The sequence below is a fragment of the Rhinolophus ferrumequinum genome, chromosome 14 (assembly GCF_004115265.2).
Source record: "Rhinolophus ferrumequinum isolate MPI-CBG mRhiFer1 chromosome 14, mRhiFer1_v1.p, whole genome shotgun sequence".
In the NCBI taxonomy this organism is placed as follows: Eukaryota; Metazoa; Chordata; class Mammalia; order Chiroptera; family Rhinolophidae; genus Rhinolophus; species Rhinolophus ferrumequinum.
Genome location: NC_046297.1, coordinates 22,748,119 through 22,765,292, shown reverse-complemented (window position 1 = coordinate 22,765,292; position 17,174 = coordinate 22,748,119). Strand labels below are relative to the sequence as shown.

The window sequence follows — 17,174 nt, the reverse complement described above, 5'->3', positions numbered from 1 at the left end:
ACCCAGCACAGAATCTACATCTGCAGTATTGATGTTCTGTCACAAAATACCTTTTCATATCTCATTAGAATATTGCTTATACTCCTACGTGTTCTTCTTCAGCAATTTGTTCAGCCAGAAAATTGTCACATGTCCACCAGTTATTGAGTTAACCCCAAGTTTATCTAGTTTATACAAGTTAGTCTAAATCACCTGGTATATAGGATTGATCCTAAGTAAAATTGTGAAGTGCTTTTCCTTTGCCAAATTTCCCTGAAAATACCTCATCCTCATTGGAGGACCATTGGCCAGAACCGTCTACCTGGGCCAGCTTTACTAAGATGTCCTTCTCCAGATTCAACTTCATCTTTTTAGAATGTTAAAGGTTATTCATGTTAACATTTTGATGGCTCATTTACATATTAATGCTTCCAAACCTCCCTTAACAGTGCTTTCCATGGTTTTGCTTTCCATAGTTTGTCACCCACAGTCAACCATGGTCTGAAAATATTAAACGAAAAATTCCAGAAATAAACAATTCATACATTTTAAATTGCTCATGATTCTCAGTAGCATGATGAAATCTCAAGCAGTGCCTCGCCATCCCGCCAAGGGTGTGAATTATTTCTTTGTCCAGCATATCCACTCTGTATATGCTCCTCACCCATCAGTCTCTTAGTAGCCATCTCAGTTATCAGATCAGCTGTTGGGTTATCACAGTGTTTGTATTCAAGTAACCCTTAAAGTAGCCTAACACTACATCACAATGTCTATGGCATTCACCTCTTTTCATCTCATTACATAGGCATCCTATCATCTCACATCATCACAAAAAGGGCGAATGTAGAACAGTAGAATATTTTGAGACAGACCACATTCACATTACTTATTAAAGTATATTGTAACAATTGTTCTATTTTATTGTTAGTTACTATTGTTAAGCCCTCACTGTGCTTAATTTATAAATTAAACTTTATCATAAGTATGTATGTATAGGAAAAAACAGTATATTTAGGGTTTGGTACTATCCATGGTTTCAGGCATCCACTGCGGGGGTCTCGGAATGCATCCCCTGTGGATAAGGGAAATCTACTGGTAGTATTTTTAAGGCCTCTGGGAAATTGGTAAAAACAACTTCTTCTACTAGAAAGTCAAAAATCACTCCACGCAGTGCAACCTTAGTGATTGAGCTACAGTTCATACAGCACTTAAAATGCCAATATTTTTCTGATTCTCTTAGATTGTATTTAACAGAATATCCACAAAGCTTAGTTTCTTTGAACACATTAGTTTGGTGATAAGCAGTGGAAAGCTGAAGGTGCTTTTGTCTGCAGAAATCAAGCTTCTCAGCAATATACTTTACTTTCTCCAAAACAGCAGACTTGGAACATAATTATGCCAGTGGTCTGACAAATGCACAAGAAGGTTGCTTGCCTTTTAAATTCCCTTTGTTCAAGTAGTCATAGCATAGATAGCAAATATAACATTAGTAATAACCAGTGACTAACTTCATATAGAAATCAAGAATCACTCATCTTCTAACTTTTTAAAAAGATAGTTTGAATATCAGGAAACCATAGTACAATGCTTCATATTAATTTGTACATAGAGATGTACACATAAAAATCTAAATTAATTTCTACTTCCTATTCATTCTTTAGAACTCCACAATTTCTTATTTAGAAAACAGTTTTTTCTTAACTGTTTTCTAAATAAGTGATTACAGATAAATTTGTTTACACTGCTTTAGTAAATATTGGACACATTAATTACTGATTTTGAAATGCCAAGATAGGAACAAACCATTGATTGTTATTTCATTTTGCAAAAATTTTTTCAACAAGGCAATTTTATTTTTCTTGCAAATTCCAGAGATACATCAACATCCAGTATCTGAACTGGAAATGGAAAGAACAAAATAAATCCATTCAGACAAGAGAAAAAATAAATTATATTTTAGGCAAAACTGTGTAAATTACAGTACTAGCATGGAACATTTGTTTTTTTGTAACTATTTATGGAGGATTTAAATCAAAGGACTAGACTTCATCAGCCGCCTCTGTATATAGGTGAGGCTGACAGTGCTTGGAGAAGCCAATTAAAAACAAAGTAGGATTATTAAGCAATGCTTGGTAGAATGACTGCCTCCCAGGATTTCTGTGCAGATCCTGCCCTTGAGCACACTCACTCAGCTCCCATGGAGGTCAATAAGAGCTATGGCCATATGATCCTCCAAATGATTGCTGTTCAATTATATGCATCTCTCAGATATCATCATTTGTTTACTATACACTATTTATAAATCTATGATGATAAGGTCTTACAAATAGGACAGTATATCCACTGATATACTCTTTGATAATTATTTTGTAAGTATATGTACATACTTACACATACGAGTACATATCTTCTAAAATGTTTTCAGGCTATGGAGCAAGAATACAGATGGAGGTTCATGTATCATGTCTAAATATTTAAAAATCATAAATCAATCTTACCAACTATTAAATGAAATATGTTCTATTTGTTGATCCTGCTATCTTGAAAAATATACCTTCAAAACGTCAAAATCAAAAAACTTGTAAATGTTGTTTATATTGCTTATTATGTGACTGAAAGTCATCTAAATATCAATGATTAAGCTTAATTATTAAAGCACAAGTCTTAAGTATTAAACTATGGATCAGCAGTATTTCGTATGCAACAAAATAAAGCATATATAACTCACAAATTATTATATATTTATTCCAGAATATTATTTTTGTTGACGTTATTTAAATAATATCACTAAATATGTTGCTATCATCAATAGCATCATACAATTTTTGTTGTAAAGGTAATAATGTCAAACTAGCAATTTTTCTTGGGTTATTATAGTTTTTAGGGTTTTTTCATTCACTTCAATTTGTAGACACTTTATTCTATTAAGAAAGTACCATCTGGGATTGTCAATGAAATTTTTAAAGCAATTCTTAGATTCAGAAATTATGTTCATGTCCAAATATTAAAATGGATCATGTATGGTAAATTGTCATTATTCTACAACATGTTACAAAATATTTTAATTTCATTATGTAAATTATCATCATAAAGCAGGATTTTTACCACCTCTGGAAACAATAGCTGGATCCATATAGTTAAGTAAAGACTTGTCCTGGTACTTCTCTCATGTTACAGCTACACCTACATATACCAGAGGTGCCAAAAAAATGTATACACATGACTTCTATTCATCTTTTGTTATCGGTATGTATTGAGTATTACAATTTTAATACAGTTTTTTTCTTTCTTAAAATGTGTATACTTTTTTTGGCACCCACTATATACAAATTTAATTGTATAATGAGTTGTTTAATATTTCAAAATATTCTTCAGCTTCCATGGGCAACACTTGAGATACTCTGCTACTTCAAGAGTATGTCAGGAACCACAAATTGGAACATGAAGTGAAACAAATAAAAGAAATGGACTTTCAGTAGTTATTGGTTAGTAATTCTCTATTATTCAACAATTTATTGTGCCCATGTCATCCAAGATAAAGGACTCGAAGATTAATTCAGTTTTCTCTTACCCAGTTGATTCCACTGCTTCAATCTTCCCAATGCACCAAAGAATATCAGCTTTGGCAGCAAAATAACACAAAACTTGAAGGCATTCAGCTGTGGTCTCCTTTTGTCTAGAGAGTATAGGCAAGACATGTAGAGAGGTAGCTCCCTAAAGTTTCAAAAATGTTCAGCACAAATGTGTTTGTGAAATGCAGAGCCCAGGGCATGCTCCTCTTGCCCACATTCTAAGGTACTGACTCTTCACCATTGATCTCTGCTATTGTATGTCTGTCTGTATGTTTGCAAATGATGCTGAGGTGAGAACAATTCAGTGGCTCTACTCTCAGCTTGGCAGAACTCACTTGAGTTGTTTCAATTGTGATATCCCACTTTTTAAGTGGGCCAGCTGCTGTTAAGGGGAACCTGTTATCCTCTAGCCTATTTTGATGTATCAGTAGTGATAAGGATGGCAAATTATGTGGTTTAATAGACAAAATAAAGTTTCAATCCAACTGTCATGTTTCGCTGGTTTGAAAGCTGCCACTGTCTGAGAAGAGACTTTATTTTCTGATTGGGCCAACTCTTCAACTGCTAATAGAGTGAGTCAGAGTGGTGTGCTAGGGACAGCTATTCCTTTCAACTTCATCATCCAGTGGGAGCTAATCTTCATCATGGAGTCACTCATTTCCTCCAGAGTGGTGCCAATTGCTTGGGATATTGTTCCTTGAGACGCTTATCAGTTGGAGGCTGATTGAGAAATTACTCGATATAGGTGGAATAGATGCAAGCAGTTGTACGTTTTTCCAGATTAAAGCCATGTGTCCGCTCTTGTTGCAAACGTGAAACAATAGTAATGACAGCATAAGGTGGAAAAAAAGTTAATAAAGCTTTCTCAATTGATTTTGGAGAGATGCATCAAATTTCTAAAGATAACAATGTCATTAATGATGGCCAAATTATTTCTCTTTGGCTTTGTAATGTACGAGTATTTTTGTATTCCATTCAAACACAAGCTATTTATTACAGGATTGCCCACTTTTGAAATTTGAAAAAAGCCATTTTATTAGGTTTGTGTCAGGAGAGTGTACAAAAGCATTCCAATATCCCTGATCCAATGGTGTATTTTGAGTCTAACTAAGAATTAATGCAAGTGTTTTTATATTTGTCAGAGTCATTTTTTCTCTTTCCTTTTGACACAATAGAGAGTTTGCTGTGTATGCACTGACTCATCAGACATGGATTGAGAGTCTTATTGCGATTTAATAAATGTGCCAATGGGCAAACCCACTAGGTAGGCTTATGTTAGGTCAGGGTGTCCTGTTACTTAAACACAAATGTTTGCTTAACTCCCTACCATTAATCATCTTATAAATAACCACATTATTACATAAGTAGAAAGCTTGCTTCCGGTAGCCCTCTAGTCATCTGCACTGTCTATTCCCCTAATTTTTCCATGACACTGAAAATGAGACCATGTAAATGAGAAGCAGCGCTTAAGCCTACACTTAGCTTGATTATTTCCATTTTTTAAAAAATGAATGCTTGTATAAGTGTATTAACTCTTTAGTTTGGCATGACCTTCCATAATTATTCTTAAAGGAATTACCATCACTTTGAAGTAGTAAGATATTTAGGAATTTTTAAAAAATATTTGATTTTGATATGAAAATAAAAAATATTCAGAGGCCATTTAATGATAATATGAGGTATCAGTGATTTTATTAAAATTGATAAGTTGGAAAAACAGAACAAAATTATGACCATGCTATACATTAAAATATTGTAATACATATAGTTTTGAAGACTAAAAATGCATCCACTTCCTATTGAATGTCAAAGCAAATTCTATTTAACAGTTTTAGATTGGTCTGAGAAGATTTTATTCTGAATTTAAACTAATAGTTTTATTAAAATGCACTAGATGAAGAACTGCATGTTCTACCACCTTCTGCTTTATATCTGGGAGAAAAGACTGGTGATTCATGATGGTTCAGGTTTCAAATGGGAATATGTACCAATGGGAAAATAAAATACTGATATTTCTGTAGGAAAATCATAGAACTTCTTTGGGTTTTAGTTTTTCTCTCTGTAGGATTTGGGCAATGACTTTCCTAAAAGAATTTTAATATTATTCTTAATTTTGGAAAAAAGTTGCTAAGTTCATGATGATATTGGTGTACCCTGAATAATTATTCTCTCATCTCAGCTGGGTTGGCTGGCCAAAATAAGTAGCATGTCAAAGTAACATATACTCATTCACTGAAATTGATTACCTCTGCAGTTATTGGGTGCTTACAAACACAGATATTTCAGTTTATTTATAGGTAATATTTTCTCATTTATTATGTAAAAAACATAGGAATTATAGCAATAAATTTACTAAATTATATAATTTTAACCCTCATTAATATTTGTAAATGTTACTTTATTAAATTTTAATTATTCATTTGTTTTTGTAAACAACAAATTTCTTTTTTTCCCCATAATTCTACGGGTCAGACATTCAGGAGCACTTTTGCTGGGTAGCTCCAGTTCAAGCTCTCTCATTAGTTGGTTGCTGAGATCATATTATGCAGAGCTGAATCATTTGAAAGCTTGATTGTGGCTGGAGGATCCACTTCTAGGATGGTTCAACTCACATAGCTGTTGACAAGAAGCCTCATTTCCTTCCTTATTGGCTTTTGGCAGGAGCCTCAGTTCCTCAGCATATTGTGCTCTCCCTCAGGTTGCTTGATTGTCCAGATGACACGGCAGCTGGCTTCTTCTAGAATGAGTGCTTGAGAGAGAGAGCAAGCCCAAGAAGGAAGCTACAGTGCCTTTCATATCCTAGTCCTGTGAGGCACACATCATCAGTTCCACTACTTTCCATTCATTTGAAGCAAGTCACTAAGTCCAGTCCACATTACAGGGGAAGGGAATTAGTCTCTACCCTCTGAGGAGAGATTGTAAGAATGTGTGGATGTGTTTTTAAACTATTTCATCAGCTTTATCTCTTTTCTTTCACTTAGAATCCACACCCAATCTATCAGAGAGTCCTGTTGACTATCCCTTCATAATACATACAGAATTCAACCCTCTGATACTAATTTAAATGCTACTCTTATCTAAGTCATTGTATTTTCTTGTTTCACTCCCCTCCAACCTTTAGGCTATTTTCAATACCACAATCAGATTGATCGTGTTAAAACACAGGTCAGATTACAACCCATCTTCCTTAGAGTAGAAGTCCAAGTTCTTACAGTAGTTGGAAAAGCCTGTGGCTCCCAGCTCCATCTTTGAACATATCTCCAACTTTCTCTCCCTCCGATCTTTTGATCTCAGCTACACTGGGTTGCCAAAATTTAGTACATCATATAGGCATACATAGTCGTGATTATCTAATTCTACAAAATTATTGACTGCTCAGAAACATAGACATCACTTATCCTCCCATAAAGGAATTCATGTGAATAGGGGGAAGAGAAAGGAGAAATTCCTGAGGTCTTAGGTGGGAAGTGGGAAATCCCTGAAGTTAAAACATGAATGGGGAAAAAATTATTTCATTAAAAAAATGTAGTAACATACAATTTTGTGTGAATGAATGAAGAATTGAATTAGCCTAGTTGGAGGTGTGTGTGTGTGTGTGTGTGTGTGTGTGTGTGTGTGTGAGTCAGAGAGAGAGAGAGAGAGAGAGAGCAAACAGTACAATTCAAAGCAGGGCTTATTGATTCCTTTTAAATGGAATACAACAGGAAGGGAACCCACTCAAAGAGTTTTTCTGTCCTTTTATCCTATATTCCCTATTACACTCATTGCTTCCACCTCTCCATCAGAGGTGGTTCAGATCTCCAAGCTGACACAGGTCCCTTGGGTTTGGGAGCATGCAGATGGCTTTGCCTAGCTATAGCCAAGGTTTATGGGTACATGGGGACAATTGCTCTGGAACTTTTATCACCCCTGCAATAGCTGTCCTTGATGTCAGCCTATCATACCTCTCTAACATTATTCAAAGCAGTTGACTACCTCATTTAGGACACTGAGAAGCAAGCATGTGTTTATTTTCTAATAGAAGCAAAAGGAGGCTTGCAGGAATTCTTCACCCATTGCATGGATTCTTCATTCATTGCATGGATAAATATATCTTCTGAGGGGGCTGCATGAAGCCCTGCAATACATGGCTTAAGAATAATAATCACATTTATTTCCCACAAGTAAAAAGACTTGTCATAGGTATTGTGAAATAAAAAAGATTTTTCCCAAGGTCTCCTATCTCAAGATGACAAGTGTGAAATGAGTGGTTCTGGTTCTGAAAATAAAATGACTGACAAACAATGGAGTGACACCACAAAGAGATTGTCTGGGGAAGTCAGATGATGGGGAGGCTGTGAAGGAAGACATGGGATTTATGAAAATGGGAAGAGAGAGAAGACACTCAGAGAAAGTGTTTTGTCTTCAGTGCTACTATTGGACTTTAGGCTGCGTTTATTCTCCCATGTCCCTATTGTGAATGCTCAGAACAGATAGCTTTCAAAGGCATTATGCCACGTGACAGCCTCATTGCTTTGAGAGCACTGGGTAGGAGGCCATGAGTTCTGGCTTCATGGGGATATGTTATTGTGAGGATTGTGCTTTGAGTGGGAGCCCACAGGGAAGCAGGAGTGAGGGAAAATCCTCCAACAGCAGCGTTGGCACAGGTCCCTGGGCATGAGGCCAGCAGCTAGTGTTGTCCAGGAAACAGAACCACAGGCCTTTCTGGCAATATGCCTTCAGCTGAAAGCTGATGACATCTGGGAGGTTGTGCCCCATTCCTCTTTTCTGGGATCACAGAGCCTTTGAATTTATTCCTTCAGTGAACGTATATGATAGGAAACTACCTTAGATGAGATTAGTACTGTTAAACAAAAAAGTTTAACTTTCACGACTGAAAATCTTTTTGAAAGAAACGGCTTATTGGGCCATTGCTAGGGGGTAAAAAAGGAGGGGGGGAGGAGGAGGGTAAAGAGGAAGAGAAGAAGGAGAAGACTGATTTGGGGGCATGGAGTCTAAACCACTAGCAGCATGGCTTGGTAGGAAAGACATGTCCATTGTCTTGGGGTTTGCAAGCATTTTTATACATAAAGTAGAGGAAAGGGGAAAGAAAGATGTAAGCCCTCTGAAAGAATCTGCATTAGCTATAGGCAAAGGGGTGGGAGAAGGGGAACCAAGGCCAGCTCTGGGATAGGCACAAAACTGTGAAAAAGAAATGTCTGCTCCGGTGGATTGGCTGTGGGCAGCAGTCTGGGAAGCCCATGAATAAACAAGCAGAGGCTCCTGGAATTAGATGGTGCCTGACTAAAGTAATCTGCGGAAATAGCCACCTGGAAATTAATCCAAAGTTCCAACAGACATAGAAGGAATGTGAGCAGTCTTGTTAGTTGGCCCTCATTCTGTCTCTTTCTCTCACTTTCTGGCAACTGTAATTTAATTAAAACATCTCAGAATTTTCTCCTTGTGAGTACCCACCTCACATCAAATAGGGCAGCCCTTCTTCAAAATACCAGAATTTAAAACTATTTAGAGCCAAATGTTAAAGGGTCTATATTCCAAGGAGAGATACATGAAGTGACCTGACAGATTTTTGCTCAGGAACAAATTAATGCCCTCTAAAAAATTTGTTCCTAAACTATATTTTGGGCCACAGAGTCATTTAGTGTAGGGATTACCTCCCAAAACACAGCATAGTTCTTTGGTCCTTCTTGATTTACATTGTTTTTCATTTTCAGAGTCCCTATTTTTCTTCAAATGCTTTACAGATTCTTCTGAAGGTAAATTAGTTCTCATTCTTCCCATACCTGTAACATGTGAAAAATAACCAAATCTACTTGGTTAGAGGCTCTCTGTTTTTGACTTTTTGTAGAGTCTTAAAGCACAGAAAAGAAAGTTATACTTGAGGTTGGGAATTAAAGTGTCAAATCAAGGTATTTCCAATGTTTCTTGGATAAAAACTTCAACAATTAAAATTTTAAATTTTAATTTTAAAAATACAAGAACAAATTACTAAACATTTCAACCAATTTACATTTTTACAAAATCAAAATATAGTCAAATTATAAGTGCCAAAAGTCAGAACACAATCTGTATACTAAGTGATCAGATACTGGTCACTGGAGATTTCAAAAGGACAATCCTGTGTTGGTTAATTTCAAGGCCATATTTAGAAAATTAATTTAGATCTGAGTACATTTGCATATTAGAGACTTCAGGTGCATCTCCTAAGCTTGAAGTGCTGGTGAAAATAGGCATAAGGAATCTCCAAATACTACTTCTCAGTATCCAAGATGCTTCAACGTCTCCTAAGAGGCCTTAAGATTCCAGTCAGGGAAGCCAGAGCAAAATGAAATCTTTTCCATGATGGGGGATCGGGGGAGACGTTGGAAACGGATGCTGAAATGTGCTGTGTGGTTACCAGAAGTTGCTGTACTAACAAAGCCAGATATAGCTGTCTCCCCAGTGGCTTTCTTTGCGGACTAACTGGTTGTTCGCCAGTTTGGGGGAGGGGATGAGCCAGTCCGCCCTCCTTTCCCACCCCCCACCCCACCTTCGTAGTCTTCCCCTAAGGGCCTCACACACAGGCCATTCCTGAGAGGCTTTGCCAGTGGAAATTGGAAGCCCTGTTCGCAGAGAAATGTATTGTTGCTAAAAACCTGCTAAGCTAAAATTTAAAAAGAGGATTTCTCTGAACACTAACTCAAGTTAGTAGGAAAAAACAGAACTCTGACTATTAGAACCTGACTGAACTTCCTTTGCACAAAACATAGTCCTTTTCTTCTGTCATCTGAGAAGATTATGGGGAATTCTATCAGTTTTCTGGGCAGTGTGTCCCCACCAGGAGGACATTCAGTATTCAGTCTCACACAAAAACTGCAACTCAGCTTTCAAGGACTTGGGAAAGAGCTCTGTTGTTTATGATGACTACAATGCCTAGTGACTTAATTTTAGGCTTTGCTGTTTTGCAGTAATTAAAAAATAATGGCTAAAGGTGTTGCCAAGAAAATTAAGGGATGTAAAATTCATTTAATACATTTAAGAATGCTATGCTTACAAACTTCAAAATAGTATCTTCTACAATGGAGCCTGAGGTACTTTATGGAATGAAACTAGGTATTATAATTCACATGTAAAAGTAATTTTAGTCTCATCTTCCTAGTGCACCAAATAATAATGAATTTTGTACTGGGAGAATATTTAAGCTCAGAACAGAGCAATTTTTTTTTTTTTTTTTAAGCACATGCTCATTGTGTCCTTCAACAGCTGTTTTTTTCTATTCTATTTTTTAATTCAGTTTTTATTTTGAGAAAATTGTAGCTTGACAGGCAGTTGTAAGAAATAATAGAGACAGGTCCTTGTACCCTTTAATTTCCCCCAGTGGTAATATCTTACAAAACTGGAGCACAATATCACAACCAGGATATTTAATTAACATGGATGCAGTCAAGAACCTTTCCACCACCAGGGCACCCCTCCCATTGCCCTTTTATAGCCACACTTCTTTCCACTCCCACCCCTAATTTAAACTCTAGCAACCACTAATCTGTCCTCTTTTCAAGAATGTTATATTAATGCAATCATACAGTATGCAATCTTTTGGCATTGGCTTTTTTACATGGAGTGTAGTTATCTGGAGAGTCACCTAGTTGTTCCATGTATCCACAGTTTGTTCTTTTTTATTGCTGAGTGGTATTCCATGGCATGGATGTACCCGACAGTTTGTTTACCATTCACCTGTTGAAAGATACTCCCAGATGTTTCCAATTTTTCACTATTGTGAGTAAAGCTGCTATAAACATTTATAACATTTGTATAAACATGTTTTCATTTCCTTGGAATAAGTCCTCAAGACTGCAATTGCAGGGTCATATGGAAGTTGCATGTTTAGCTTTATAAGAAACTGCCAAATTATTTTCCAGAGTGGCCATGCATTTCACATTCCCACCTGTAATATATGACTAGTCCAGTTTCTTTGCATCCTCACCAGCATTTGGTGGTATTGCTCTTTTTATTTTAGCCATTCTGATGGCTAGGTATTTAGTGATAGCACATTGTTTTAATTTGCATTTGCCTAATAGCTAAAGATGTTGAATATCTTTTTATGTGCTTATTTGCCATTGTAATCCTCACTGGTAAAAAAAAATCTCATATTTATGCCTAATTTTTAATTGGATTTTTTTTTTATTGTTGAGTTTGGAAAATTCTATATACATTTTAGGTATTAGTCCTTTGTTAGATAATGTGATTTGTAAATATTTCCTCCGGGACCATAGCTTATCTTTTCCTTCTCTTAACAAGGTCTTTTACAGAGCACAAGTTTTTAATTTTTATGTAATTTATCAATCTTCCTTTATAGATCATGATTTTGGTGTCAAATCATGCTTTTGGTGTAAAATATAAGCATCTATTGCCTAGCCCTAGATCCTGTTTTTCTAAGTATTTCCTATGTTTATTCTAAGAGATTTATCATCTTAAATTTTAAATTTCGGACCAGAATCCATTTTGTGTTAATCTGCATATAAAATGTGAGGTTTAGATTGAGTGTTGTATTTTTTTCCTTTGCCTTTAAATATCCAATTGTTCCAGCATAATTTCTTGAAAAGATTATCTTTCCTCCATTGAATTGCTTTAGCACCTTTGTCAAAAATCAGTTGGGCATATTTGTGTGGGTCTATTTCTAGGTAATGTATTGTTCCATTAAGTTATGTGTCTATCCCTCTCCAATACTACACAATCTTGATTACTACAGCTATATAGTTAGTCTGGAAATTGGCTAGACTGATTCCTCTCACTTTATTGCTTTTGTTAAAATTGTTTTAGCTATTCTAGGTCCTTTGCCTTTCCATGTAATCTTTAGAAAGATCTTGTCTATGTCTACAAGTAATATTCCTGTGATTTTTATGGACGTTTTCTTAAACTTTATGTTAACTTTGAAAGTATTGACATCTCTATTATGCTGAGTCTCCCAATCCAATAGCATAGCATATCTCTCAGTTTATTTAGATCTTTGAATTCTTCACTGGCATTTTGTAGTTATCAGCATACAATTCTGTACATTGTGTTAGATTTACATCTAAGTATTTCATTTTTTGAATGATTGTAAGAGGTAATGATGTTAGTTTCAATGTCCAAGGTAATGATGTTAGTTTCGGTGTCCAGGTATTTATTGCTACTATATAGAATTACAATTGAGTTTTGTATGTTATCTCATATCTTGTGATCTTGCTGAAATTAATTTTTAGTTCTAGGATTGTTGTTGTTGTTGTTGTTATGCTCTTTGCAATTTTCTATATAAATGTTGATGTTGTCTGCAAATATGAACAAATAGATTTTTAGGAGATACTTCTTATCAAGCTGAAGAAGTTATCCTATATACCTATTTTTCTGAGGATTTTTTTTTTAAATCATGACTTGATGTTGAATTTTATTAAGAACTTTCTGTGCATCATTTAATATGATCATGTTATTCTTCCTCCTTAGTCTGTTAAAGTGGATTATATTGATCAATTTTCAAATATTGAAATAATCTTGCATCTCTGAAATAAACTCCACTTATCATGGTATATAATTTTTTAAATGTATTAATTCTGTGTGTCAATATTTTGTTAAGTATTTTGAGTTTATTTTTATGAGTAATATTAGCCTGTAGTTTTTATTTTTGTTTTTGTTTTTGTTTTTGCTTTTGTTTGGTGTGTGTGTGTGTGTGTGTGTGTGTGTGTGTGCACGCACGCACATGCTCTCTGGGTTTGGTATCAAGGTAATAGTAGCTTTAAAAGATGAACTGGAAAGTGTTTCTCCTCTTCTATATTTTGGAGAAGATTGTGTAAAATTGACTTTAAATCTTTAAACCTTCCTTCCAGTGAAATCAGCTAGATCTGGTGATTTCTTTTTGGGGGAGCTTGTAAATTATTAATTCAACTTCCTTTATATTTATAGGGTTATTCTATTTATCTATTTCATATGGATATGTTATATTAGTTTATGTTTTTCAAAGACGTGATCCATTTCATCTAATTTGTTGGATTTATGTATAGAATTGTACCATTCCCTCATATCCATTTGATACCTGTGAGGCATATATTCTTATCACTAGTTTTATTCCTGATAAGGATAATTTGTGCCTTGTCTTTTTTTTCTTGGCAGTCTTGATAGAGATTTGTCAATTTTATCAATCATTTCAAAAAAATAACTTTTTTCATTGATTTTCTCTATTGTTTTTCCATTTTAAATTTCATTGATATCTACTTTAATCTTTATTATTTCCTTCCTCTGCTTTCCTTGGGTTCATAATACATTTTATTTTTCCCTAGGTTCTTTAGGAAGCATAAATTATTGATTTGAGCTTCTTTTTCTTTTCTAATGTGAGGATTTTGTGCTATAAATTTCTCTGTTAGTGCTGCTTTAACTTAAATTTTGAAATATTGTATTTTCATTCTGTTCTCCATATTTTTTTAATTTCCCCTTGAGACTTCCTCTTTGACCTGTGGATTATTTAGCAGTGTGCTGTTTAGTTTTTATATGTTTGGTGATTTTCCTATCTTTCTGTTACTGATTTCTATTCACTTCCACTATGGTCAGGAAACATATTCACAGTGTAAACAAATGCCATTTTTTTCAATTGTATTTTTAAATCTAAATAGTTTAACATAAGCTCTTTTATAAGAAGAAGGAACAAATGTGAAATCATAAATGTTAGGTTGTAATAATTTTTTCAATAGTTTATTTTAAGATATAATTAGTATAAGAAGTTCTTTTTTTGTACTGGATTAACAGGCTACATTCTGGGAAAGAAAATGTAAAAGAAGTCATGTAAATTTTATCCTTATACCTGCTTAAAATCTGAGCAGTTTCCATGTTATTAAAACAAACATTTTATATGTTTTGTTTATTAAAAAGTATAGTATTCTAGTAAAGCTACACATTTTTATTTCCATCTTAAGGAGAAACTGGTAAAACTTTACCCATTTTTTTGGAGAATATAATATTTTAAGTTGTTTCCCTAAAGAAATATTTTATGTACTAAATGTGTACTATTTTTGCTTGTTTTTTGTTTTGTTTTGTTTTGTTTTTGTATAGATGGGAACTTATAGGGTTGAATGAGAATTCTGAGCTTAGGATATTGATTTGACTCATTCTGCAAAATCAGCTTGATATGGCAAATCTAGACCAATAGTTGGGAAATGCTCAGGAAAAATGATCAATCCATTCTTGATTTGTTCTTATCTGAATTTAAACTCTCAATTCCAGTTATCATCAGATTAACTTCGTAAATGTTCCATCAACATCTAAATTTGATTTCTCAAAACATTAACTCATTAAAATGTCCCATATGCAGAACAATGGGAAATAGGAATATGAACATTTGAGCACATATAGAATCGTTAAACCCTTACACACAACTTACTGTGTGTATCTTCAATTTTATTTCTTATTATCCACCATCATCACTATTTCACAACACCAACCATGATTTGCTCATTCCTGCTAGTTTTCTTCCCGTTCTAGGATTCTGTTCCAGGCATTTTCTACCATCTTCATAAAGACTTAACTTAAAATTCATCTCCTCTAAGACCCTTTTGAACAGGGAAAGGCATTCCCTGCAATCCCACCTTGATGTTAAATTTCAAAATAACTAATCCTGTATTGGTCAAGTGCATGTTTTCCTTCATGCAATCATCACTCCAAGATGTCCATACCCCCCCCCCCACCTCCCTAAGACACACACACACACACACACACACACACACACACACACACACGCACGCACACTAATTTCTCCATTTTGGTTCATGAGTGGTGGTTTTGCCTGGACTAGTTGGAAGGTGTGGGGTTGCGGGGCTCTGGGAAGAGCCTTGGACACAAATGAACATCTCTCCAACTATAAAATTGATAGACAACATCAGATGACAGGTAATCTTCAATAGCTGGCATCAAGAAGGACAATTCATTGTTCACTTTTCACTCCCACAACTTCCTGAAATGGTTTATTCTTTTTTGGGGGTGGGGGAAGGGGAATGGTTTAGTTTGATCCCTTGCTTCCTCCTTTACCTGTTATCTCAGGATTTGGAAATTTTATTGTTCTAGTATTCCTTAGCATTATTCTGTCACTTGGACCACTTGCTTTGGTTGCTTATAGGTGAGTACTTGCAGTCTTCATTTTTGGTTTTGTCTTAATGCCATAGGGAGAAATTAAGCCCTCAGAACACCAGTGAGGAAATTTATACAAAACCAGTTGAAAATGTTACCCAACCAAATTTCCACAATGAACATCATTTAATCTAGTATCCCTTCATTCTTTAAGAAATCAATACAAGAGTATTAAATTAATATATCTTTCTTATTTTCTTTCTGTTTATTATTCTCTCCCCGTGCCTAACCAAAAAAATAACTTTAGATAATTTATAAAAATGCATTTACAAAATATACGTATTTCATACTATGTATTAATATATGAATTAAAGTGCTCGCTTCAGCAGCACGTATACTAAAATTGGAACGATACAGAGAAGATTAGCATGGCCCCTGCGCAAGGATGACACGCAAATATATGAATTAAAACTACTAATACTAAGTGTAAGACACTATGCAGGCCATACAAGGAATGGGGAGGTGATTCTGGCTCAGGTTCACTCCTTCCATTGCTTTCAATCTCCACATAGGAGTGAAGAGGAGATATATATGGATTTTTTTTTTTTTAAGATTTTATTGGGGAAGGGTAACAGGACTTTACTGGGGAACAATGTGCACTTCCAGGACTTTTTGCAAATCAAGTTGTTGTCCTTTTGATCTTAGTTATGGAGGGCGTAGCTCAGCTCCAGTTTCAGTTGCCATTGCTAGTTGCAGGGGGCGCAGCCCACCATCCCTTGAGGGACTCGAGGAGTTGAACCAGCAACCTTGTGGTTGAGAGCCCGCTGGCCCATGTGGGAATCAAACCGGCAGCCTTCGGAGTTAGGAGCTCCAACCGCCTGCGCCACCGGGCCAGCCAATGTATGGATTTCTTTGACAGAAGGTGCTGATAAATGACATGAAAGACAGAGAAAAGGTATTATAAGAAGTCAGAAAAAAGAGATCTTTTCCAGCTAAGGGCTTAAGTTATATTTCTTGGACAGACTTTTGGAGATGGAGGATAGGTATACTGTGGTGAAAAAAAATATTTAACCATTCTTTCCATACATATTAATTGGGCATGTGCTACTAGCATGAACAAAGAAACAGCAAGAATATTTTAAGTGATTCTTGAATCAAACTGAAATAATTCAGTTTAGCTGGCGCAATGCTTTGTGTGAAGCAGTGGGAGGTAATAAGGAGTAAAAGCTGTGTATATGTAAAATGGAATCATTGAGAAAAGGATAAATTACTTATTGATTTACAGGGTATGTTTGCTTGGTAGTCACTGGATTTAAAGCTTCTTCTTGGTTAGAATATTGTCTTCTAATATTATTGCCAAAAAAATTAATTAAAATGTTCAATAGAGTATAAATACTAATTACCTGTCTGTTCCTAATAGCTTATAAATGGGATAGATTTATTGATCATATGTATTTACTTTATGTTCAAGCGGTTTTAGTTAATGTTTATTCCATTTTTATTATTTCATACACTACAAATCTATTAAGACTTTGATTGACTAACACTAAATGAAGA

The 17,174-nt window shown here is 35.1% G+C and overlaps 1 protein-coding gene and 1 non-coding gene across 6 annotated transcripts in view; both read left to right on the top strand.

The window, feature by feature from the left end:
• XKR4 (XK related 4) overlaps nt 1–17,174 on the top strand; it is a 489,214-nt gene that overhangs the window by 222,186 nt on the left and 249,854 nt on the right. The window lies entirely within an intron of this gene.
• LOC117034218 (U6 spliceosomal RNA) lies at nt 15,991–16,097 on the top strand. The gene has a single exon (XR_004425034.1). It is a non-coding gene; the product is annotated as a U6 spliceosomal RNA (small nuclear RNA).